At 41.8% G+C, this 25,674-nt stretch overlaps 1 protein-coding gene and 1 non-coding gene across 2 annotated transcripts in view; one reads left to right on the top strand and one right to left on the bottom strand.

Moving 5' to 3' along the window:
- The window catches only part of PRDM10 (PR/SET domain 10), a 96,844-nt gene extending 80,850 nt beyond the window's left edge, over positions 1–15,994 (bottom strand). The window contains exon 1 of the mRNA XM_040631033.1: positions 14,483–15,994. The gene's annotated coding sequence lies outside the window, so the exon portion shown is untranslated. The remainder of the gene's footprint in view (positions 1–14,482) is intronic.
- LOC121103002 lies at positions 1,692–1,796 on the top strand. Its single transcript, XR_005835148.1, has one exon. It is a non-coding gene; the product is annotated as a U6 spliceosomal RNA (small nuclear RNA).
- Positions 15,995–25,674: the final 9,680 nt, after the last annotated feature.

Here is a 25,674-nt window from a genome sequence, read left to right as displayed (position 1 = left end):
TCACAGAGCAAACGTGGTGGATCAAAGCACGGAACACCACCGGTGCCTGAAAGCCTCAAGGCGTCCTCTCCCACAGGTAGCCACCATCTTCATCCACGATCCACCTATCCTCTGGCAGGCTGCAGAAGGGCAGGGCACTCAGTCCATGGAGCTGACTCCAGGCTGGTCTGCTGTCTGTGAAACTCTCAGATTGGGTCTGCTCCTAGGTCCGACCTTCCAGAAGTTACAACAGAGACTTTGAGGTGTTTCCTAGGGAGCTTCTTCCTTGGTGGGCCCTGAATCAGTTTTTGTCTCCCCAGCACTGTGAGACTACCAAAATCCCCACTCTTCTATTCAGTTGCTTTTTGCTTGTTACCCACTTGACCAGCACAGCTTAGCCCCGAATGCCTCAAGAGGAAAACCAGGACTAATCTCAGGCTCACCTCTCTGTGTCTTCTTTGCCTCTGGGATGTTGGCGCTCCTATTCTGACTGTAGTCTTTTTTTTTTTTTTTAAAGATTTTATTTATTTGTTTGACAGAGAGACAGCCAGCGAGAGAGGGAACACAAGCAGGGGGAGTGGGAGAGGAAGAAGCAGGCTCCCAGCATAGGAGCCTGATTCGGGGCTCGATCCCAAGATCACGCCCTGAGCCAAAGGCAGACGCTTAACGCTTAACGACTGTGCCACCCAGGCACTCCTGCCTTTGTAGTCCTTCAACTCGGATCTCTAGGTCTTCGGTCCCAAGAGATTGCTTAAAGCTCTGCAGGCTTCTCTGCCTCTCAGACCTCTCAGTTTTTGTTTAGGCCCTGATAAGGAAAGCAGGTCTGGCTAGACGCGGTGCAAGGTACTCGGCTAAGTCAAAGACGCTACTCACAAACGACTGCATATCGAATGACTTCACTTACATGAAACCTGCAGAATGGCACATGAATACAGACAAGAAGCAGAACAGAGATGGGAATTAAGACAAAAGGTGTGGAGTTTCTTCTGGGGGTTATGAAAATTTTCTACAACTGACTGTGGTGACTGCGGAACTCAATAAAATATACTAAAGCTCTTTAAATGAGTGAATTATATGGTATATGAATGATAACTCAACAAAGCCATTTTTTAAAAAAAGAAAAAAGTGGACATTTAAATCAATGCAGAACGTCTAGGAAGCAATTTGGCATAAGTACCAAGAACTTTACACGTGTGTATGTGTATATATATATAATTTATATTATATTATTACATAATTATGGTGTGTGTGTGTGTGTGTGTGTGTGTGTGTGTGTGTATAGATAGATAGATAGATAGATATACCCTATGTATATATAAACAGTTTGAGAAAATTCTAGACTCAAGAGGAATTGAGGAATGCTCAGGGCCTCGTAACTGAGAGAGAAAAGTCTCGAACAAGATGAGCCTGTAAAAGACTTCAAGCTAAAGAATCACAATTCCCAAAGTTCATGAACTGGTTTTATAAGAATCACCTAGGAAGGCAGGCAAAAAGACAAATTCCAGAGCCTTACCCCTAAGTTTTTTTTTGTTTTGTTTTGTTTTTCAGTAAGCTCTATATTCAACATAGGGCTTGAACTCATGGCCCCGAGATCCAGGGTCGAATGCTCTACAGACTGAGCCAGCCAGGAACCCCCCAGAGAATTCTGATTCAATCAGTCGCAGAGGCAGAGGGGAAGAGCAGGCATCTTTGTTTTTAAACATCCCCAGGTGGTGCTCCCTTCCGCAGCATAGGCACTAACATTGGAAAGATACAGAGAAGATGGCCAGGCCCTGCACAAGGACAACAGGCATTCTTATTTTAAAAAAATAATCAATAAGTATCCCCAGGTGATTCTGATGTCAGTCAGATCTGGCTAACTCTTGGACAGCAAGGAAAGAAAAATCTTTTATCATGGCAATAACACTTTTTGGAAAACCATTCTAGAAGTAATATGAGAGACTGATTATAATGAGGCCGAGACCTGCCTTTAATAAGCAAGGATCAGAGCTCAGAATCCTTACTGAGACTTAGTGATATAAATAGACATTCATACACAAACTTTCAGTGCTCAAAATCATCACCTTAAAAAAAAAAAGACTTTATTACTAAACAAAAACTTAGCAAGAATCCTGACACCTTTGCTCAAAATATACAACTTACCAGCCTCCCTCATATGTTTGTGGTATTTATGTCAGAATTCTGAAAAGGCTGAGGTGATTGTTAATTAAGGTGGTCTTCCTTGCCAACCACATCACTCTCATGAGTATGTGATTTTCCAGCTTCCCTCGCCACATGTTAACAAGCAACGCTGTTCCACCCCTCATGAGGAATATTTGAAATACACTCTGTATGTAAATATGGATTTATGAGGCACATTTGAAGACTGAAAGATTGATACAAATGACTCATCAAGTAACACTGAGTGCCCCTGTGTTTCAACTCCGGATGATGGATTTACATAGCTGTAAGCACATTACCCTAGCTCCCTTTCTGAACGGTGGCCTTGTTTCACAAGACGACTGGCCTGGGTACAAACACTAGCTGTGGCCCCTGGCACACCTGCACACAGAAAGCTATCTGGCCCAAATATCTCAAGCTCTTTTGTTGAATTAGCAATTGCAGTAACTAAGTAGGAGCCTGGCAGGTGGGTGTTCTGGAGCCCTGAAAGCCTTTCTTACAGATGGTTCTGGGTGGCAGCTATGACTCAACAATCGACAATTCCAAGTTGTTAGCATGAAATACTGGATAATGTAAAGGGGCGTACTCTTAAGCACGAAGCTGTTTCTTTAAATTCCAGTGCTTTAATGTTTTAACTGGAAAAAAAAAGAATTTAATATTAAAATAGGTTACAGGAAATTATTGTAGAACCCAACTTTTCCTTACTTAACACTATGTGTTTAATACAAGAGAAAACAGCGTAACTACCTGTTCATGCTACCTCAACTCCCGAAACATTACGCAGCCTTTTGTTCAAACAGGCTGAGCCACTGCGCTGACTCAGGACTAAGAAGCAAATTGATACTAGTTTGAAGTAATGTGTTTTATATCCAATTCGTTTCCTCCGCGAACAGGTTAATGAGGGTCTCGCCTGCTGTTCATTTCCAAGTTCTCATTCCTCAATCTCAAATCCCCTGTTTGCAAATTTAAATATAAAACACAGAATGGTCAAAGACAAGTGTTTGATGAACAAGATGGTGAGCCCAGACAGATGACATAATGAGGCATTTATTGCCTTCATAAAAACTCTATACTGGCATATAATTAAGACTTAAAATCTAAATTCAACCTTCTTCAAATTTCAACTTCCTCCCTCTTAATAAAATGAACAATAGGAGGCCAGCGCCCACTGGTCTAGTATTCAGAATTGTCTTCTGCAAGCCAGGACATTTCTTAAAGTACAGAGCAGCGTAAAAATATTGAATGTGAAGGCAAATAAAAGGTTCTTTATCTTGACAACTGAAATAACATCACCTGTCTTAGCTAACTCACAGGCCTACTGTTAAGACAGAGTGGGATGTTTGTTATAATAAGACTACAATGGCACAGAGTGTATTACAAATGTTAATAACTATTTAAATTATGATCACCGCAGGCTAAGCACTAGATCATGAAGATATCTTATCCAGAAAAGTCTTACTTCCGATTAAAAGGTGTTTTAATACATTTCCATTATTAAACAATTGATTTGGGAATAAGCAAGGGTTCTCTCAACTGACATATTACACTAGAAAATATGTAGATTTCAAATTAAAATGGATAGAATTTTAAAACTCTGTGATTAGCATTTTCTTCCATAAAGAGAGACAAAACAGTGGCATTGAGTTCCTGTTTAGAAGTCTCAACCACATCTACTCTGCAAACACTTAGCTGAACCATTTCATTCAGATGCAGACTATAACATGTTGGATTCATTTGCAAATCCAGTGAAGTGGTTAAGGGAGACCACAATATTAGAATCCCTTAATGGATGCAGTTTTTTATTTTAAAACTCAGCATAATCATAGTCCATTTCAATGAAAATGTATACTGTGGAAATCCAATGTTACTTAAGTAAACACCAGTGGAATAGTAATAATTATAGCTATTGCCATTTACTCAGCATCTATCACAAGCCGGCCATTGTGAGATGGACTTTAAATACTCAATTTCAATCTTCACAACAACCAAAGATTTGTACTTGTCCAAGGTCATAATGCCCATAAGTGGGATTTGAACCCAGATCCCTTTTACTACGGAGGCTGATCACTTCCCTGTCTGCTGCACAGCTTTCTCCTAGGCAAAACTGACAGAACTCAAGCGAGGCTTGGATCTGCTCCTGTCGCCTTGGCCTCCCACCAGATGAAGCGATCACTAGGCTAGGCTTGCTCCCAAAGGAACCTCACCAAACCCACAGAGAGATTCACATGGGCAAATTAGTCTATAGCCAGATTAGGTGAGGTAACTACAAAGCTAGAGTGAAGAGTATCCATTATAAAAATCAAACGATAATTTTTAAAAACACACTAATATTCATTAAATGCCCACCCTGTGCCCAGCATTGTTTTAGGAACTGAAGAACAGACTGGATTAAATATTTGTATTAAAATTTTCAGCAGAGAGGGAAAATGTAAATAACATGAATTCACTGCTGTACCGAAACAAAACCTACCTGTGTGTACAGAACAGACTGTGGCAGCCCTCAAATATTAACTGAGTCAACTCGTATCAGGAAAATGAATTACTCCAAATATCTTTTCTGCTTATCTCATGTATATGCATTTCTCTAGCAGGGGACTTTCTGGGCTTCGGAGTCTGCATATCTTTGACTTTCTAGATCATTCCAAACTGCTTTCCAAAGTAGTCATACCAAGTTATATTCCTATTAGCCAGGCATGAATGTTCCTATTGCTCAACAGCATCAGGATTTGGTATTGCCAACTGGAATTTAGGTATACAGAAATATGGCACTGTGGTTGGGATTTGCATTTCCTTGATTATTAACAAAGTTGAACACCTTATTATGCTTTTATTAGAAACATGGATATCTCCTTTTCTGAAGTGCCTGTTCAAGATTTTTGCTCGTTATTCTATGAGTGCAGGTAATAACTGATTTAAGATTCTATATCTAAGACCTATACTGAGGTCATGAATATATTCTCCTATATTAACTTCTAAAAGCTTTATCATTCTGTCTTTCATCTGCCATGCCTCCTGGGTCATAAATTAAGTGTCTAAATACATGTGAATCTATTTCTGTTCTCCTCATGGTGTTCTATTGATCAATTAGTCTATCCTGGTGCCAATACCACACTGTCTTAATTATGACAGCTCTTCTTGATCTCCAGGAGAGATGTTTTTCCAATTTATTTTTTCTTTTTCAAGAGTCTCTTGCCTTTTCTTGGGCATTAACAAAAAGTTTAGTATCAGCTTGTCTATTTTTTTTAATTTGCGGGGATTACATTAACTCTGTTAAGTCTGTTTCCAAAGAATTAACACCTTGCAATAACAAATCTTCCAATCCTTGAACCAGTGTATCTTCTTTGTTTATTCAGGTTTCACTTCAAGTCACTCAATAAAGTCTTAGAACTTTTTCTGTGAAGGTCCTTTATACATATTTTGTTAGATTTCAAATACATCTCCAACAGTTTTTTTTTTCAAAGATTTTATTTTATTTTATTTTTTTTAAGATTTTATTTATTTGACAGAGAGAGGGACAGCCAGCGAGAGAGGGAACACAAGCAGGGGGAGTGGGAGAAGAAGAAGCAGGCTCCCAGCGGAGCGGGAGCCCGATGCAGGGCTTGATTCCAGGACTCTGGGATCACGCCCTGAGCCGAAGGCAGATGCTTAACGACTGAGCCACCCAGGCGTCCCCAAAGATTTTATTTTTAAGCAATCTCTACACCCAATGTGGTACTCAAACCCACAACCCCAAGATCGAGTCACATGCTCTACCAACTGAGCCAGCCAGGTGTCCCATATTGCCTACAGTTTACAAGTGGTGAAAAACCACGGATCTGAAAAAAGATATGATTGTTTCTAATTTTTTTTATTTTTAAGTAATCTCTACAACATGGGGCTCAAACCCACAACCCTGAGATCAACAGTCACATGCTCCATCGACTGAGGCAGCCAGGTTCCCCAAAAAGATACTATATTTTTAAATGATGTATAAAAAGATATCATTTTTAAAGATTTTATTTATTTATTTGAGAGTGAAGGGGGAGAAGCAGAGGGAGAGGGAGAGAGAATCGCAAGCACACTCCCCACTGAGCACAGAGCCCAACACAGAGCTCAATTTCACCACCCTGGGATCATGACCTGAGCTGAAACCAAGATCAGAAGCTTAACTGACTGAGCCACCCAGGCACCCCAAAAGATACCATTTTTTTGATGAGACACCTAGACTTTGGGATAACTCATATATAATTCATATATAAATATGAATATAATTGTTCTTAAAATTGTTTAATGGAATAAAGTTCATCAAGGTACAATTTCTGCTACATAATTTACTTTAGTTTGGGGCATTTTTTTTAAGTCATCTCTACCCACAACCTGGGGCTCAAACTCGCAACCCCAAGATGAAGAGTCACATGCTCCACTGACCGAGCCAGCCAGGCTCTTCATAATTTAGGGGGTGGGGGGTGGTTGTTTTCTAAGGTTTTATTTATTTATTTATTTTAGAGAGAGAGAGGAGGGGAGAGAGAGCACGAGCGAAAGAGGCAGAGGGGAACAGAGAGGAAGAAAGACTCTGAAGCCCACTCCGCGCTGGGCGCAGAGCCCAAAGCGAGGCTTGATCCCACCACTAGGAGATCATGACCTGAGCTCTCAAGCGACTGAGCCACCCAGGGCCCCCCCCCATAATTTAGTTTTAATTCCAGAATTAACCTTTTATAGTTATGTCATATCTTACTTACTTCAACAGGTTTAACATACTTGAGGAAACTTACATGTCACATAAACAAGTGTCCTAAACACTGACTGGTTGTAGGTCCTTCTATCTATCAACGTATGAAGTACTTAATTAAAATCCAGAACAATTTCATTCATCAACTTCAAGAGAAGATGGATAAATGAATAAGAGACTGAAATCTAATTAATATACACACCATTGCCTGAGATTGAGAATCCACACTTAGCCTAGCTCCTAGCCTTAGCTCTCACCACTCTTACATCATTCCCTAAAATTGTCTCCTTGTTCTCATCTGTAAAATAGTTACAATACTGTTCTGTCAATGTCACACATTAAGGATGAAACGTAAAGTGCCTAGTTACCTTAGCTACCTACTTGGCACTTGTTTGCACAGTCAATGTCAGGTGGACAATGACAAAAGTGATTGGGGTCTGCACAAAATTTTCAGGGAGAAGTGTCTACCCTTTTGTCAAAGCTGGCAAACATCCGTTCAAAACAAGTTGTGAAATAAAATTTGCTTTGGAGCACTCTGGGGAAAAAAAGGATGAAATGTAAACAGCTGCCTTAGAAAACACACTACAAAGTTTAATCAAACGCAAAGCAATAATTATCCAAAGGTGTTAGAGCTATTCTGCCATCAGAAGGACATGATAGTAAGGTTGCCTATAATCATGGTTTGTAGTAAGACTGAAAATAACCCCCAACAGGCTGGCCTCAGAATCTTCAAGCAAGAAGAGATTTGCACACAAAAAATAAAAATTTTGAAGAAAAGGGAAGAAAACTTCAGAAATCACTTTCAATATCTTAAAGTTAATAACCTTCACTCCTTTATTCCTCCAAACATCTTAGAATCCAGCAAGTAAACGGCATTCTTGTACTGGATTCTAGATGAGGAGGCTAAAATGTATCCATCAGTTCTAGGAATTTATAACATATTTAGGAAACAAGAAATAAGTACAGGGGCGCCTGGGTGGCACAGCGGTTAAGCGTCTGCCTTCGGCTCAGGGCGTGATCCCGGCGTTATGGGATCGAGCCCCACATCAGGCTCCTCTGCTGTGAGCCTGCTTCTTCCTCTCCCACTCCCCCTGCTTGTGTTCCCTCTCTCGCTGGCTGTCTCTATCTCTGTCGAATAGATAAATAAAATCTTTAAAAAAAAAAGAAAGAAGTACAAATAATTGCTACATGATACAAACTAAGTACTCAATAAATGCTCCAATTATTACCAAACAGTACAAAAATCCTGTAGGACATTCAGAGACAACAGGGATCACTTTTAAGTAAGATGGTCAACAGGACCCAATGAAGAATGTGTGCTTTCAACTTGCTCTAGTACAGGGGTTAGCAAACTACAACCCAAGAGTGGCTCAACACCTGTTTTTGGATATAGCCTGTGAGCTAAGAATGGTTTTTACATTTTAAAATAGTTGAAAAGAATTTTTCAAAAAAAGAATATTTCATAACACATGAAAGTTATAGTACAACACATTTTAGGGTCCATAAATAAATTAAACTGGAACACAGCCATGCTGCACATGACAGGGGTGAAGGAGCAGTTGTAACAGGGACCATATGGCCCACAAAAAGCACAAATATTTACTCCCTGGTTCTTTACCCAAAAAAAAGTTTACCAACCAACTGCTCCAGAAAGATGGATGGGATTTTGGTGGAGAGAACTAGAGAAGGGGGTGGGGGGCGGGGGGATGACACAAACATTCCACTTGAGAAATGAAGGTGTGAAAACATGAAGGAAACCTCCAGAATACTGCAAGGACAGTGGGAAGACTGGTTTGGCTGAAGCAGACGGTCCAAGATCGGTAGTTACTGAGCCACTAATCACTATGAGCTTTGCTATTGAGCCATTTATATTATTGTGGTGACTGATAACAAGCATTCTCATGCCAAGACTATGCGATTGGTACTATTATTATTCCCATTAATAATTAAGAACTAGTTAGGGGCACCTGGGTGGCACAGCGGTTAAGCGCCTGCCTTCGGCTCAGGGCGTGATCCCAGGGTCCTGGGATCGAGTCCCGCATCAGGCTCCTCCGCTGGGAGCCTGCTTCTTCCTCTCCCGCTCCCCCTGCTTGTGTTCCCTCTCTAGCTGGCTGTCTCTCTCTCTGTCAAATAAATAAATAAAATCTTAAAAAAAAAAAAAAGAACTAGTTAAATGACGGGTGCCTGGGTGGCACAGTCCATTGAGCAACTGACTCTTGGTTTCAGTGTTTTTGAGGTTGTGATCTCAGGGCCGTGAGATGGAGCCACGCGTGGGGCTCTGTGCTCAGCCCTCAGTACTCAGCACAGCAAAGTCTTCTGAGACTCTCTCCCTCTCCATCTCTCCCTCCACACCAGGCTCTCTGTCTCTCTTGCTCGCTCTCTAAAATATAAATAAATCTTAAAAAAAAAAAACAAAAAAAACTAGTTTTGGGATTTAATAAACTACTCTGTCAAATAAATAAATAAAATCTTTTTTAAGGTGGGGGGCGCCTGGATGGTTCAGTTGGTTAAGGGTCTGCCTTTGGCGCAGGTCATGACCCCCACAGTCCAATCAATCCTTGTATTGGGCTCCTTGCTCAGTGGGGAGTCTACTTCTCCCTCTCCCTGCCTCTCCCCTTGCTTGTGTGCTCTCTCTCTCTCTGTCAAATAAATAAATAAAATCTTTAAAAAGAAAGAAAGAAAGAAAGAAAGAAAGAAAGAAAGAGAAAAGAAACTAAGCTTACAGATTTTATGTAATAGGCCCAAGATGAGTCAATTCAATCTAGTCTATGACTCTAGGTTCACTTGCCCGCAGAGCCCATGCTGCTCAATGCTACAACATATCAAACCTCTTATACAGAGTAGTAAAAGGAAATATTTCTACCAAAGTAAGTTAGAGCAAAACTCTCAATGTTTTCAGATAGTCATAAAAAGAATATGATTTTATCTGTAAGCTATGACTCTTTTATGTTTAAAAGGACAGTTGTCCCATGAGCTGGTCCAAAATGTTCTACACTTAGAATCCAACTACTATGGCCCTTTCCAAAATGGGGGGGGGGAGTGAGCTTGATTTTCTCAATTTCAACTTTCTCCCAGAAGTATTTCTTAAACCTTTGAAAAAATGATACATTATAAAAATCAATGAGTAAGTAGCAGACCCAAGTTTGGGAAAATTCAGCTGATTATGCTTAGCTCAACTTTTTTTTAATGGATTATGTGCTCAATAGATTTTCATTTTATTATTTTAAGTTCAAATGACTGAGTATATTAATTCAATAACAGTTAACTCAATTATCTGGAAGTGGTTTTAAGGTTTTCTTCAACAGAATAATGCTTCTGTGAGAGCTATCATAAGCACAAAGAAAAAAATCAGACACACCTGCATATTAGCTGTATCTGTTAGATGAAACTAAACAAACGCAAAGATAATACATTGTATGACGGCTTACTGCTACTTGGAAACACCCCACCCCTATTAAACTAAGTCTAAGGCTGCACAGTTCAACTGAAATATCACGCAAGCCACACAGACAAGCCACATATGTAATTTTCTCCTAGTAGTCACATTTTTTAAAAAGTTGAAACAGGTCAAACTGTAATAATATATTTATTTAACCTAGTATATGCAACATATCATCATTTCAACATATAATCAATATTTTAAGAGCACCTGGCTGGCTCTGTGGGAAGAGCATGTGACTCGTGATCGCAGGGTCATAAGTTCGAGCCCAACGTTGGGTATAGGGAGTACTTTAAAATAAATAAACTTTATAATCAACATTTTATCAATTGAATTTTTTTTCATACTGAATCTCAAAATCTGGCATAAAAGTATTTTACACTTACAGCACTAGCCAAATTTCAAGTGCTCCATAGCCACATGTGGCTACTGGCTACCAGACTGGACTGCACAGATCGAAGGGATAGCTCTTCCAAAGATCACAGTAGGGAAAAGGCTGTGGATTACAACCAGAGAATCAGACCTAGAAAGTGAAAGACATGGGTCAAGAAATGGAGCATGTAGCTCCAATATTCTAATGTTGAAATAAGAGTTCAACTAGGAAATGAGTAACAAACAATAATGGACCATTTTAGCAAATAATGACCTTTCAGCAATCTACTTGGGGTTCGTAAAATATTGCATAGTATTGATTCTATAATGTTTGTTTTCCCCACATTGTAACTAGTTTTGCCATAATTGTGATTTGACATTATCCATAATCTCCCCCTCCCTCTCCATTTCCTCACCACCACCACCACCAAGGAATTTCCTAACTATTTCAAAGTTATCAAAAAACAAAACAAAACAAAACCTACTTCCAGGTGCTTTCCACAACCTGAACAAATTTAAAATCTACACTGGTAATGTGTAAACCACTGAAGGATCTGGGGAAGGGAATGGAAATAATGTTTCAGTACTAATAGTGAAGCATCAATCTCACAGAAGGAGCTGTAAGAAATAAACTGGAAAGGCACCAGTTCAGAATGTTCTACATAAATCTTGAAATAGGGTCGTAGCCTTGAGAACAAAGAAAGGACAGAGACCAGATTTAGCAGTGATTCAAGTAAATCAGGTAAACAGTATCATGCCAGAAGAGGGAGATGAAGGCTTCAACAGAGAATGACCAAGATAATGAAGTCACCCGCTCCCCTCTCACCTTCCTCCCCCTACACAGCACTCAAGGAGAATTCCAGAGGGACCATTCTGCAAAAATTTGCTTGTAGCAAACATTTCCTTTTTCTTAACTCACTGGCTCTTTCTAGACACCAGACCAAATTCTCCTTTGCTAATCTATTAAAGTACCTATAACAAATTTAAACAATAATCAATAAATTCTGCTTGTAAAAAAACATACAAATTGCTGGAGGGGGTGTGTCAATACTCTTTGGGGAAACAGGTGGGGTGGGGGAAAATTATGTATTTTAGGTGGTAATAGGTCAAAGTATATCAGCATTCAATTTTAAAACAAACTCTGACTAAACAACTCAAACACTGCAATGACAACATGTTTAACAGTTTATCACTTTTACCAAATGGAAGTATGTAGTTATGACATGTTTACTAGTACTTGAAATGCCAAATTAAGGACACCATAATTATAGCTCAATATTTTTCAACTCTGATCAATTCTGCTTGTTACTCGGAAACCTATCCCATTAGGACATGTTTTTAAAAAGTAAAATGAATCAAATGTTATAATTCTTTCGGTTCACAGGATTTCATGATGCCCCGTTCAAGTAATGGAGAAAAGTACTGACAGTGGCAAATCATCAATGAAGTCATTAGGGTACCCATCTACAGGAAAAACAAAACTAGAAACAAAAACCAAATATCATGATGCCAAGTTTGTAAAAATGTTTCATATATACACACACAAAGATCTGAAGGACACTAAAATACCAGCAAGGATTATCTCTGGTAATTTTACTTTAGGTAATTTTAATTTTATACTGTTTCCATATTTTCTGTGTTTTCTACAATGATCACGTATTATTGTTAAAACTAGAAAGAAAAAATAAATTTAGACAAGTGGAAACTGAGGCAGTACCAATCAATTTAGGATTATATTGGATTGATAGGCTATCCCTTATACCACCATATTCTAAGCAAAAAGTGTTCAGGGCCCTTGAAGAAATGAACTTTGCCTTATCTATAATACACACTTGATTACACTCACATGTATAGTGTATGCTGTGCACATTAATACTTGCACTGAAAAACATTAGGAAACTAAAAATGGTTCATTTAGGAAAAGAGAGAGCAGGTAAGCACACTTGCAAAACAAAGAGGAGAGCCTAAGAGTGGATGGTCAAGGAATAACTCAGTAAGAGGAGTCACAAGGTGGGAATAATGTCTTGGTCCAAAATTTTAAAATGTAAGTCTACTACAAATTGTTCACTTTTTTTTTTTTTTTAAGATTTACCTGTCAGAGAGCACAATCAGCAGGACACGCAGACAAAGGAAAAAGCAGGCAGAGGGAGAAGCAAGCTCCCCACTGAGCAAGGAGCCCAATCGATCCCAGGATCTGAGAGCATGACCTGAGCCGAAGGCAGACATACACTTAACCGACTGAGCCACCCAGGCGACCCTCAATTGTTCACTTTAAAACGGCCCGTTTTTTATCAATTTCACCTCAAGACATTAAAAAAGTAAGCGTAGAAGTTACTTCTAAATATACTAGACCGAATCAGCACGGCTTTAAAATGCGGCTTTGCCAAACAAAGGCAATTTTCTCAATTTTAGAGCAACATGGAAGTATGGTTCAGCAACGTGGAAACTATTGTGGTGCCGGGGATGGAGTGGGCAGAAGAGTACCAAAAACAGTGTACCTTCCTGCCTTAACAAAGGAACGGGTCGTGCAAAGAGGCCACAAAACAGTCACGAGTGATTGTGTTGGCTTTAAAATGATGAAGGTTAAGTACTGTTGAGGTCAAAAAAACTTTGTGGAACAAGATTTGAACAGACGATGGTGCAGAATTAGGCACAGGGCTGAGCTGGGTGGGACTCATCGCACACTTAATCCTCGATGACAGCACCAAAACCAGCCCTCCCTGTGCTTAAGCGTACACAGACATTGATTGAAAATTGATTGAAATCCAACAAATCCGCCAAACAAGGCTAAACACGCAGGCACACAAAATTCAACCGCGCTGCGTTCATTTTACTGGGTAGAGTACCTAATACCTGGCTACTGACTAAAAAATGCTTAACGAAAGCTGATGATAGGCTGGAATCTATACACCATCAACCCGCTCCCAAGGGGCCTCTGGCTCACGCCTTTGCACGCAACACCGGGCGCAGGTTGACCTCGGCCTCCGCCCTGCCCACCCCGGGACGCTGTTTACCAAGACTGACCCAAACGTGCCATCCCCACGCCCCTCCAAGCCGGGCCTCCCCGGGTCCCGGCGAAGCCAACTTGTAAATGTGAGACTGCGGGGGACCGGCAATCAATAGCAGGTGGGTGGCGCGGCCTCACGAGACAAAGCAGGGCGCCCCATCCGAGGGAGCCCTCCATCGCGCGGGCCTCCTGCCCGCCTGGCCCCGAGGTCGGGGCCGCGCCGCCACCCCCGCGCCGCCCCCCGGGTACCCGGCCGGCGGAGACCGCCCGCCGCACCCCAAGCGGCCGCCGCACCCGGAGCGCCGGCCCAACCGCCGCGGCAGGAGCGCGCAGGGCGCCCAACTGCCGTCCCGGCCCAACCAACGCGGGCAGGGGAGGAGAGGTGCGCGCGGCCGGCGGAGCGTGCAAGCCACTCGGGGGTCGCAGGGGGGAGGCTGCGCGCGGGGAAGGCAGGGGCCAAGAGGCGCCAAAGCCATCGCTGAACGCAGCGCCAGGAGGGGCTCCTTTAGGGGGATTTGCCCCTTTCCCCTTAGAAGGTGCAGATGGTTTGACCCCCCACCCCGAGTGAGGTGCCTTGTCCCAGCCCCGGCTGGACTGTACCATCGGGCGGTGCCGCCGGGATTTCTCCCCCCCACCACCACCATCAGTTTCCCCCCCCACCCGGGTCCGCGGTCGGTTGGCCCCGGCCGGGCTCTGAGACGCGGAAAGAGCTTGGCGCCATTTTGGGTGGGACTAAGCAAAGACGAAACACCCTCCCAGTCGATGGGGTACTCTGGACGCTGGCTTATCCGGTTCCCTTAATCCTTTAGGTACTTACACGACGTTGGGTGAGGGGAGCTGGAAGATCAGCGGGTCCCCGATCCTCTCTCCCTAGGGGTGATGGAAATCAAACCCCCCCCGCCACCTCCAGGTGGTTCTTCCCGCCGCAGAGTGGGAGCAGCATAAAAGGCGGGGCCTTATTAGCATAATCTGCCTGGCAACCTGATCTCGACGTTGTATGATTGGTTGAACTCTGTAAACCCCATGCCCTGCCTAGAGACGAGTAACGCTGGGGCGAACTGACAGGCCCAGATTTAAGACTCATGACGAAGATCCTGAGACGCTTATTCAGGCGGCAGAGAAAGCCAAAAGGAGATTCACACAATGGCCCAATGACTGAAGGCCTCTTTATTTCGTGCTCTGCTGTTCACTTAAAACCCAATCAAAGAGCGGGTCTCAGGCAGCGCTCGCCTGCGTTTGTACTCTAAGCCAATCAGAAAAGCCGACTCTTCGGATTCAGGGTCAAGCTGGCCCTGAGGGTCCCGTGGCTTCCGAGGTGGGGAAACGTCCTGCCTCGATGGCCCAGGTAGAGGGGCTGGAGTGCTCATCGGGGTCCGAGCCAGCCCCCCCCACCCGAGAGGCCTGGTGTCCTGAGTCGCCGAGCCGGGGGATGTGGCGGGACGAACGCGCCGCCGGCTTACAGGCGTGCTCCGGCTTGGCGCCCTCGCACAGTTGAGCACCTGAAGCCGACCTGCCTGCGGAGGCTCCGCTGAACCGATGCTACACGCCAACCCCGAATGCAGCGCGGGCCTCGGCCGGTCGGCAGGCGCCTTCCCAGGCCTCGCGCTCCAGGCTTCTGGGTGTACAGCGCCGGCCGCGAGCTCCTCCTGGGGCTGACGGTGCCTCCACCTCTGACCCCGCGACTGCGTCTGTGCCCAGTCCTTGCCAAACCCTGGAGCGCCTCACTGCATTTCTCCTTTCCCTTTTCCCATTCTGAAAAAGGAAAGGATTTTCAGAAACACAAAGTATTATTCAACACTGATTAACCAGTGACTCGGTCACTCATTTCTTAACCTCAGACTTCCACATCCTATCATCCCATAAAATTACCTTCCCAAAGGGTGGCCAAGTGCACAGAAATGAACCCAAGCTTTGGAGCAAGACGCCCAAGCTCTAGCTGGCCAGCCCTAATAGGAATGGCAACGAGATGTGGAAGAGACCTTGAACCTTTCGACCTTCAGTGAGTTTTCCCCTCCAAGACATCTTCCTTGCTACGTTGTTTTGAAGATTGAGATTTACATGTAAAAATACCTCCCACCCTGGAAGTGTTAATAATGATAAAACAGACAAAACTACTAAACTAATTGGCTAACCAAGAAAAAGAGGAAGAAAGCACAACTAAGCAAAAGACTTGGGAATAGAAAACATCCAAGGGTGGGGAGGGGACTCTGTAAAATCAACAATGTTCTCCTCACTGTTTTGTTTGTTTTAAAAAACTGGAAACAAAGTGGAAAGAATAGGAGAACATTGCGTTTTTAAAACTTCAAGACAGTTGATTGGTCAGTTGATTGATTACCTTGTAAGCAACTTGATGGCTAGACCATGTCTTGTTCCTCTGCAAGGACGGAGGCTGGGCAGGACTTAGGTGATCCATAAACACTTGTTGAATTTAATTGAGAAGGAAACGTGTTTGGGGCCTGATGAGGCAGATGCAAATAACTCTTCACTGGACACATAGACACATGGAGGTCAGTTGCCTTAGGAAAGATTATATTGGTTAAGAAATTCACTCCAGTGTTCCCCTCTAGTCCCGTGAGTGGACAAACAATGCCAGAGGTTGAACAGGTCCACTCCTGTATCCTTTAGCCTCTAGAGAAAACTTTCCCCATTTTGCGATGTGACATATGCTCTCTGATGGATTAGGATGGTCCCAAAGGAGGTCCGCTGACCAGAAATGTCAAGGAACCCAAAAGGGGAAGTTGACCTGAGGAATGGGGCTATCTGGACTGCAGAACACAAGTTACCCTCATGAACTTTGAGAAGTGGTCTGAAACTTTAGAGAGTGCACACATATTACAGTTGGACACCACCCCAAAGATTTTTTATTAGGAAGGCCTTGAGTGAACCTCAGCAATCTGCATTTCATATAATTTTTTAAGATTGTTTTTTAAGTAATCTCTCTACCGAATGTGGGGCTCAAACTCACAACCCCGAGATCAAGAGGTGCACTCTCTACTGACTGAGCCAGCCTCATATACATTTTTTAAAAAAATTTATACTCAGTAAAATTCACTCCTTTTGGTATACTAGTATTTATTGACTATGTACTGTATGTAGTAGAGGCAACAGAAGAAAGTAAGATGATTCCAGGCAATAAGTGCTATGAAGAAAGTAAAGCAGGGGCACCTGGGTGCCTCAGTCAGTTAAGTGCCTGCCTTCAGCTCAGGTCAGGATCCCAGGGTCCTGGGATCAGGCCCGCATAGGATTCCCTGCTCAGCGGGCCATTTGCTTCTGCTCTTGCGAGTGCGCGCTGTCTCTCAAATAAATAAAATCTTTTTTTTAAAGATTTTATTTATTTAAGAGAGAGAATGAGCAGGCGGAGGAGCCAAGGGGAGAGGGAGAAACAGGGAGCCCAATGAGAGGTTCCATCCCAGGACCCTGGGATCATGACCTAAGCCGAAGGCAGATGCTTAACTGACTGAGCCACCCAGGTGCCCCTCAAATAAATAAAATCTGAAAAGAAAAAAAAAAAGTAAAGCAAAAAAATGCAAAGTGTGGGAGATGCAGGCAACTTAAATAGTGTCGAAATCTTTTTTTTTTTTTTTAAGATTTTATTTCTTTATTTGAGAGAGAGAGCGCACGAGAGCGAGAGAGCACAAGCAGGGGGAGCAGCAGATGAAGAGGGAGAAGCGGACTTCCTACTGAGTAGGGAGACTGCCTTGGGGCTTGATCTTAGCCACTTAACTGACTGAGCCACCCAGGTGCACCCAAAGAAGTCTTTTCTAAGTTACTAACATTTGAGCTGAGACTTGAATAATGGGAAAAAAAAAAAAGAAGAAGAAGAAGAAGCCAGCCATTAAAATTAACAACACAGGAAACAACAAATGTTGGCAAGGATGTGGAAAAAGGGGAAACCCTCTTGCACTGCTGGTGGGAATGCAGACTTGTGCGGCCACTGTGGAAAACAGTATGGAGCTTCCTCAAAAAGTTAAAAATAGAACTACCCTATGATCCAGCAATTGCACTACTAGGTATTTACCCAAAGAATACAAAAATATTGACTCGAAGAGATAATACACCTCTATATTTATAGCAGCATTATCAACAATAGCCAAATTATGGAAAGAGCCCAAGTGTCTATCAACTGATGAAGGGATAAAGATGTGGTACACACACACACACACACACACACACACACACACATGAATATTACTTGGCCATAAAAAAGAGTGAAATCTTGCCATTTTTAGAATGAAAGCTCCGTGAAGGCAGGGATTTTTGTGTTGAATTTTTTTTTCACACTGAAAACAATAAGAAAGCCAGAGTTGCTAGAATATAGGGCAAGGAGTATAGTGATACAAGAAAACTTGAAGAAATAGGAAGATCATACAACCAGATCATACAAGGTTTTGAAGGCTATGGTATTAGAGTTGTTATTGTATTTTAAGTGCAATTTAAAGTAGTTGGACATTTTAAGCAGGGGTATAACTTTTATTTTTTAAGATAATTGTGGCTGCTCTATCTTGTTGGGCAAGAGGGAGAGAAATAAGAGACAAGAAAGAGTCTGTTGCAATATTCTCTAAGTAAGAAATTGGTGATCTTGACAAAAATAGGAGTAGTGTACATGGGAGAAATTGTGGATACCAGATATGTTTTGGAGGTGAAGCCACAGAACTTGCAAATAGATAAGATAATGGAACAGAATGGGTGTTTTTAGTGATGACAAGAGAGTCATCAAGAACGACTTGAAAAATTAAGACTTAAAAAAAAAGAAAGAAAGAAAGAAAAATTGAGTCTTGAGTGACCAAGTAAATGTTGATGGCTCCACTGAAATTAGGAAGACTGGGAGAGAAATGGTTAGAAAATTAAGTGTTCCATTGTGGTCATGCTAAGTTTCAAGTATATATTTTAGAAATCCAATTGGACATACTATATTGGCAGTTGGAATTGAAGGAGAGATCAGGGCTATGATAAATTCAGGATTCATTAGACTATAAATTGTATTTAAATACATAAGGTTGGGGCTCCTGGCTGGCTTAGTTGATGGAGCATGTGACTCTTGATCTCGGAGTTGTGAGTTCAAGCCCCATGCTGGGCATAGTGGCTACTTAAAAAAAAAGAAATACATAAGGTTACATGAAGTCTTACTAGATAAGGTCATCTAATAAGGCTTAGGTGAGGGAGAGCGTGTATATGGAGAAGACAAGAGGGTCCAGGATTAAGCAGTTGGGAGCTGCTGAATTTAGAGATGAAGGAAAGGAGGAGAGTCAGCAAGAGATTGTCAAGGCCAGTGAAACAGGAGGAGAACAGAAGAGGATGGTGTCTGAGAAGCCTCAAGAAGGAAGTGTTTCAAGAAGGGTGTGGTAGTCAGCTGCAGCTAATATTACTGAGAGGGGAAAGAAAGATAAAGTCAGGGGCACCTGGGTGGCTCAGTGAGTTGGGCATCTGCCTTCAGCTGGGATAGTGATGCCACGGTCCTGGGATTGAGCCCCACATTGGGCTCCCCACTCAGGTATCTTACTTCTCCCCTTGCTTCTCCCCCCTGCTCCTGCTTTCTCTCTCTCTCAAAGAAATAAAATCTTTTAAAAGAAAGAAAAAGAGAAAAGAAAGAAAGAAGAAAAGAAAAAGAAAGAAAGAGAGAGAGAGAAAGAAAGAAAGAAAGAAAGGGAAAGAAAGAAAAAGATAAAGTCAGATAACCTGTGGATCTGGAAAGATGGAGTGGAAGTGACTGATAACTTGTCAATAGCAGTTTCAGGGGAGGATTCGGAAACATAGCGGGAGTTGCCTGAAGAAAGAATGGGAGGTGAAGACTGACACCTGTTACCAACAGTGTAGCAGATAAGATAGGCCAACAAAAACAGCTAAAATGCTGTATTTGCGGTTTGTAAAAGACCTTCCTTAAATGTATCACAGAGCTGGCAACAGAGTGAGGAGTTTACAAAGGTTAACAACAAAGTGAGTAAAAAGGGAAAGCTCATCATTATAGAGGAAAGCAAATGAATAAAGAAAAAGGAATGCTGGAAAATGAAAAACTGTCATTTGACAGCAACCGAAACAATTATTAAAGTTTCTCAAAAAGAATTATAGGCGTATACTGAAACCAATAGATGAAAATTTGATGGCTTGATGTCAACACCCTCTTGAAATATCTCCACAGAAGATACTTATTAATTACAAGGGAAAAGATAACTTTATAATGAAGACATTTGGAGATACCATCATAGTGATCAAAGTTACTATTCTCGTGGTAACTGGGTGACTCAATTGGTTAAGTGGCTGCCTTCAGCTCAGGCCAGATCACAGGGTCTTCAGTTGGTCTATCTGCTCAGTGGAGATTATGCTTCTCCCTCTGCCCCTCCCCCTGCTTGTGCCGTCACACACACTCTCTCTCTCTCAAAGTATTTTTTAAAAAAGCGAAGTTACTATCCTCAGGAATAGGACAATGGAGACCATGTGCCTCTCCCTGTGATGCACTGAGAAGGATACAGCTTCACTTCTGCAATATGGCTGCCAAAATTAATAACCTGGATCTGATTTTAAGGAAATGATAGGCAAACCCAAACTGAGTGACATTCTCCAAGATAACTGGCCTGTACTCACCTTAAATATATTAATGTCATGGGACTTTTTGGCTGGCACAATTGGTAGAGCGTGTGACTCTTGATCACATTGGGCATGGAGCCTACTTAAAAAAAAGAAAATTGTTAACGTCATGAAAAGCTAAGTCTGTGGAACCGTTCCAGACTAAAGGAGTCTAAAAAGACACAACTAAATGCCCCAGATTTGGATCCTGGACCAGGAAAAAACTTTTTTACATGTATAGAAAACAATTGGTCACATTGGAATAAACTCTGTAGATTAGATAATAATACTATATAAATATGAATTTCTTGATTTTGAGCATTGTATTGTGGATAAATAAAAGTATTTTCTTACTTTTAGGAAATATACACCAAGTGAAGGGGAAATGTATCTGCAGTTTATTCTCAAACAGTTCAGAAAAAGAAAAAAATTCCATGTACATATGACTAAAATGTTAACATATGGAGAACCTGCATGAAAAGTGTATGGTAATTCTTGTACTATTTTTGCAACTTTTCTGTAAGTTTGAAATAATAAAGCAAGATAATAGTGCAAAAAAACAAAAAGACTAGTCCTTCAGCTTCAGGTCTGCACTGTGAGGAAAGGGGATGACTGATACTGGAACTGGGTGGGCTTCCGAGAAAGAATCAAGGAGTTTGTGACCAGGCCAGAGTTGTTCAGAGCTTCACTATATTTTTTTAAGATTTTATTTATTTATTTGACAGAGAGAGAGAAAGAAAGAGAGTGAACGCAAGCAGGGGGAGGGGCAGAGGGAGAGGGAGAAGCAGGCTCCCTGAGGAGCAGGGAGCCCAATGAGGGCTCGATCTCAGGACTCCAGGATCATGACCTGAGCCGAAGGCAGACGCTTAACTGACTGAGCCACCCAGGCCCCCCAATCTTCACTCTTGTTCAGGAAAAAACCTAACAGGGTTCAGGTGTGGGTAACTATGAGTGTAACTGAATGTTTGAAATTTATTTTTTTTAATTTATTTTTTTAAAGATTTTATTTATTTATTCGACAGAGATGGAGACAGCCAGCGAGAGAGGGAACACAAGCAGGGAGAGTGGGAGAGGGAGAAGCAGGCTCCCAGCAGAGCAGGGAGCCCAATGCAGGGCTCGATCCCAGGACCCTGGAATCATGCCCTGAGCTGAAGGCAGACACTTAACGACTGAGCCACCCAGATGCCCCTATTTTTTTTAATTTATTAATTTTTTATTTAAATTCAATCTCAGGATTCTGGGATGGAGCCCTACATCAGGTTCCTGGCTCAGTGGGGAGTCTGCTTCTTGCTCTCTGTCTGCCACTCCCCCACTCATGCTCTCTCTCTCTCTCTCAAATAAGTAAAATCTTTAAAAATTTTTCAATTTAATGAACATATAATGTATTATTAGTTTCAGAGGTAGAATTTAGTAATCCATCAGTTGCATATAACCCCCAGTGCTCATTACATCAAGTGCCTTCCTTAATGCCCATCCCCCAGTCCCCATGCCTCTGCCTGAGTGTTTGAAATTTATACTGTGTTGATAGTGTCCTCCAAAGTTCATATCTGGAATCTGTGACAGATCTTATTTGAAAATAGGGTCTTTGCAGATATAATTAGTTAAGATAATGTCATACTAGATAGGTTGGGCCCTAACATAATGATGGGTATTCTTGTAAGAAGAGAAAATAAAGACACATCACACAGGGAAAGATATATAAAGACAGAGGCAGAGGGACACCTGACTGATTCAGTCAGTAGACCATGGGGCTCTTGATCTTGAGGTTGTAAGTTTGAGCCCCATGTTGGGTGTAGGGATTACTTAAAAATAAAAATATTTTTTAGAAAAAGAGGCAGAGATGAACTACCATGTACATACAGGCCAAAGGAAACCAAAGACTGCCAGTATCCCGCAACAGTTTCAAGAAGGATTGTTCCCTAGAGTCTTCAGAGAGAGAATTGCCCTGCCCACACCTTTATTTTGGACACCGAACCTCCAGAACTGTGGGAGAATAAACTTCTATTGTTTTAAGCACCTAGTTGGTGGTACTTTGTTATGAAAGCCATAGGAAACTGAGGCAACATTATAAAGTGAGTGGGAACCTATGTGGGTACAAGACTGTGTGCTGGGGGGGTAGGGACTGAATGTGGACGGCAGGGGTTATACGCATTTATGAAATAGCAGCGGTATTAAGTTTGTTTTCGTTTGCTTATTTGTTGGATTTGAAAGGAAAAGTCTAAGGAATGGAGCAGATAAATATTTTTAAATGATATTTTATATAAAATTAAATATACTTATTATGGAGAGGAAAAATAAAATTTTAAAAAATAGGGACTGCAGTGCCTGGGTGGCTCAGCGGGTTAAGCATCCAACTCTTGATTTCGGCTCAAGTCATCATCCCAGGGTCCCAGGATCGAGCCCCTGTGTTGGGGAGTCTGCTTGAGGATTTCTCTCCCTCTCCCCTTGCCCCTCCCCTCCAAAATAAATAAATGAATATTAAAAAGAAGAAGAAGAAGAAGAAGAAGAAGAAGAAGAAGAAGAAGAAGAAGAAGAAGAAGAGGCGCCCCTAGCTAGCTCAGTTGGTGGAGTGTGCAACCCATGATGTTGGGGTCATGAGTTCAAGCCCCACACTGGGTGTAGAGATGACTCAAATAAATTAAATCTTAAAAAAAAAAAAATAGACGACTACAAAAGAACTTGCTATGGGGTATCTGCTTTTGTTTGTGGCCCAGACTCCTAGAGATTTTTCTTTAAGTTTTATTTATTTAAGTAATCTCTACACCCAATGTGGGGCTCAAACTCACAACCCCAAGATTAAGAGTTGTATGCCCTTCCGACTGAGCTATCCAGGTGTCCCAGACTCCTAGAGATCTTAAGTCACAAGACTGGATATCGTCTTCAGTTCAAACAGCCAGAATCACGGATGTTGAGGGAGAATTGGAAAGGAGGTGATGTTCAGAAGAAGCCTGCGAAGCTTCATAAGCAGGGAGAGAAAGAAGCATTATGAAGACTTAAAGTCAAGTAGCATCTTTTCCCCTGAAACACAGTCACAGTAAAAGGCAGGAAATATATGAAATGGAAACGTACTTTCCATCAAACATTGTTCTTTTCAAGAAAACACCTTTATGAATGTGGCTCAGTTTGAAAAATTAGGGCCATACCTTAAATTTTGATATGAGGAAAGCTGTGTAAGCAAGAATTATTATAAATATAATGAGGATGCTATGGTTCATCCTATTTGTAGTGATCTCATTTAAGGGTGATCATTGTAAGAAAAGTCTTCTCTCAGGAGTATAATGTCAACAGATAACCTGAGAATAATCCAAAAGAGAAACTATACCATGTAAGGAATACTGCAAAGCCTCCAGCCAACTCAAATCTCCTTACACATAAAAATAAATAAATTAATTTAAAAAAAATCATACTGGAGAAAAATTCATGAGTGTAGCGAATGTGGAAAACATTTAGCCTGAAGCAATAACTCAGAGATCATGAGAAAATGCATACTGGAGAGTGTGCATTCATGCATGTGCTGAATATAGCCAAGTGTTCTCTCTCTTTTTTGAGGGAGGAAATCCTATAAAAGCGATAAATGCGGAAAATCCTTCGGCTGTAATAGATAAACTTCATACTCATCATTCTAAGGAGAAACCTTAGGAATGTGGAAAAGCTTCTCTTCAAATGCTAAGACTCATTAGACACCAAAGAAGGCATCCTGGAGAGAAACCCTATAGATTTAAAGAAAGTGGGAAAGCCTCTAGTAGTGAAAAAATCTCACAGAGCCTGAGAAAATTAGTATTGGAAAGAAACCCCTGAATGTAATCAATGTGGAAGTGTCTTCAGCTAGAAGCAATACTGCATTAAAGATCAAAACATTCATATTGGAGGGGCGCCTGGGTGGCTCAGTCGTTAAGCGTCTGCCTTCGGCTCAGGGCGTGATTCCGGGGTCCTGGGATTGAGCCTCACATCAAGCTCCTCCGCTATGAGCCTGCTTCTTCCTCTCCCACTCCCCCTGCCTGTGTTGCCTCTCTCGCTGGCTGCCTCTCTCTCTGTTAAATAAATAACTAAAATCTTTAAACAAACAAACAAACAAAAAAAAAAAAACACTAAAACCATTCATATTGGAAAGAAACTCTATGATTTTAATAAATGTGGAAAATCTTCACCCAAAAGGAGAAACATCATTATTTATCAAACAATCCATACAAAAGAGAAATCTTCTGCATGTAGTAGGTATGAGAACGCTTTTATTCAGAAGTCAAGCCTCATTAGACACTAGAGAAGTCATACCTGCAGATAAACGCTATTTATGTAAGGAAGGTGAAAAAACATTCAGTAGCAAATGAAAATTCATGTTTGAGAAATCCTTTAAATACAATGCACGTGCAGAAATATTCAGCAGAATCCGTACCTCATTAAATATTACAACATTCATATAGGAGAGAGACCCTATGAATGTACTAAGGGTGGAAAAGCCTTCTCTTGAATCACACTGTTTATTGTACATGCAAGAACTGATCCATGTAATAAACACAAGTGTAAAATGTGTGGATAAGCCTACTCTCAACTTTCCAACAACGCTCTGCATATGAAAAACAACACTGAATGGAATTTCAGTTAACAGATGAATGGGTAAACATATTGTGGTATATCCATACAATGGAGTGCTATTCAGCAAGACAAAGAAATGAACTGATACATGCAAAAGCATAAATTAACGGGCGCCTGGGTGGCTCTGTCGGTTAAGCGTCTGCCCTGGGCTCAGCTCATGATCCCAGGGTCCTGGGATAGAGCCCTGCAGTCCTGTTCTCTGCTCAGCGGGGAGCCTGCTTCCCCCTCCCCCTCTCCCTCTGCCTGCCACTCCCCCCCTGCTTGTGCTCTCTCCCTCCCTCTCTCTGTCAAATAAATAAATAAAATCTTAAAAAAAAAAAAAGACTTTCTAAAAAAAAAAGGGAAAGAAAGAAAAGCAACTGCTTTCTATAAGAATGACAAGACAGAAAAACTCACATCAAAAAAGAGAACAAGAGGCAGTGCTGACTGCCAGGGACCTAATCAGTAAGGATGTAAGTTAAGATGTCGAAACTAGAGTTCAGAATAATGATTATAAAGATACTCACTGGGCTTCACTGGGTGGGAAGCCTGCTCAGGATTCTTTCTCTCGCTCTCCTCTGCCCCTCCTCACCACAGCTGCCCCACAAAAAAAAAAAAAAAAAAAAAAAACTTAAATACAAATTAGTTGTTTTGCTACGTGGTAACAATAGTGATAGGAAACACCATAGAAAAATATGTAGGGATGGAGAGCATTCTACGCAGAAATGAGATGCACGAGATGCGTCAATTATTAAAGAAGGATTTTCTGGAGTCCCAGGGGTTGACGTTTCTGCTCCAGGCACACTTGACCTGCTTTACCATGTTGCCTGTGGTCGGCTCACTTGCCAAGGTTACTTATGATCCTCTCTGCACTGC

This window comes from Ursus maritimus, unplaced genomic scaffold, assembly GCF_017311325.1.
Source record: "Ursus maritimus isolate PB19 unplaced genomic scaffold, ASM1731132v1 scaffold_16, whole genome shotgun sequence".
Taxonomy (NCBI): domain Eukaryota; kingdom Metazoa; phylum Chordata; class Mammalia; order Carnivora; family Ursidae; genus Ursus; species Ursus maritimus.
The sequence above is the reverse complement of the archived record's forward strand: the minus strand, read 5'-3'. Positions and strand labels throughout refer to the sequence as shown.